The following is a 695-nucleotide window of genomic DNA, read 5'->3' as shown; positions in this document are numbered from 1 at the left end:
GCCCCTTGACTTGTTCTTCATTTGCTCCGGGATCACATGCCATTGCAAATGGAGGGTAAACCTGTCAGGCATTTGCATGCTGTCCCTCTGTGAAGTTGCTGCTCCGTGCCACGCACCCTGTGTCCTCTGATCCTAAGACTTTTTCTTCCAGCGAGAGGAAAACCCACCAGACCTTTGCATTGGTGTATACAGTTTGCTCTGGTTTTGAACTGGGTGCACGGCTGGCCTTTATGTGATGGGAATCCTTGCTTTCAGTGGCCCTAAAGCTACTTGTTGCACCCCAGTGTGCTTTTGCGCTTTTCCTCAGAAGTTTCATTTCTGAGATGGTTTTCCTGTTAATACTTGCCTTAGTGTTTTTATCATAATTTTCACAGGCGGTGCCTGGATGTGTTTTGGTACACCATGTGCAGCTGTTTCAGTGTCATTTTTCCTCGTAGTAGCAAGCTGCGCTGTCTCTGCCCCCGTTATCTTTCTTACTCATTTACGCTGCAGTAGCATCTTGGCGTATCATAGAATCATCTAGGTTGGAAAAGACCTTTAAGATCATCAAGTCCAACTGTTAACCTAGCACTGCCATTTCACCACTAAACCCTGTCCCTCAGCACCGTGTCTGCCTGGCTGTTAAATCCCCCCAGGGGTGGGGACTCGACCCCTTCCCTGGGCAGCCCCTTCCAGTGCCTGACAGCCCTTTGGGG

The sequence above is a fragment of the Egretta garzetta genome, unplaced genomic scaffold (genome assembly GCF_000687185.1).
Source record: "Egretta garzetta isolate BGI_Z169 unplaced genomic scaffold, ASM68718v1 scaffold277, whole genome shotgun sequence".
Classification (NCBI taxonomy): Eukaryota; Metazoa; Chordata; class Aves; order Pelecaniformes; family Ardeidae; genus Egretta; species Egretta garzetta.
Note: the sequence above shows the minus strand (reverse complement) of the source record.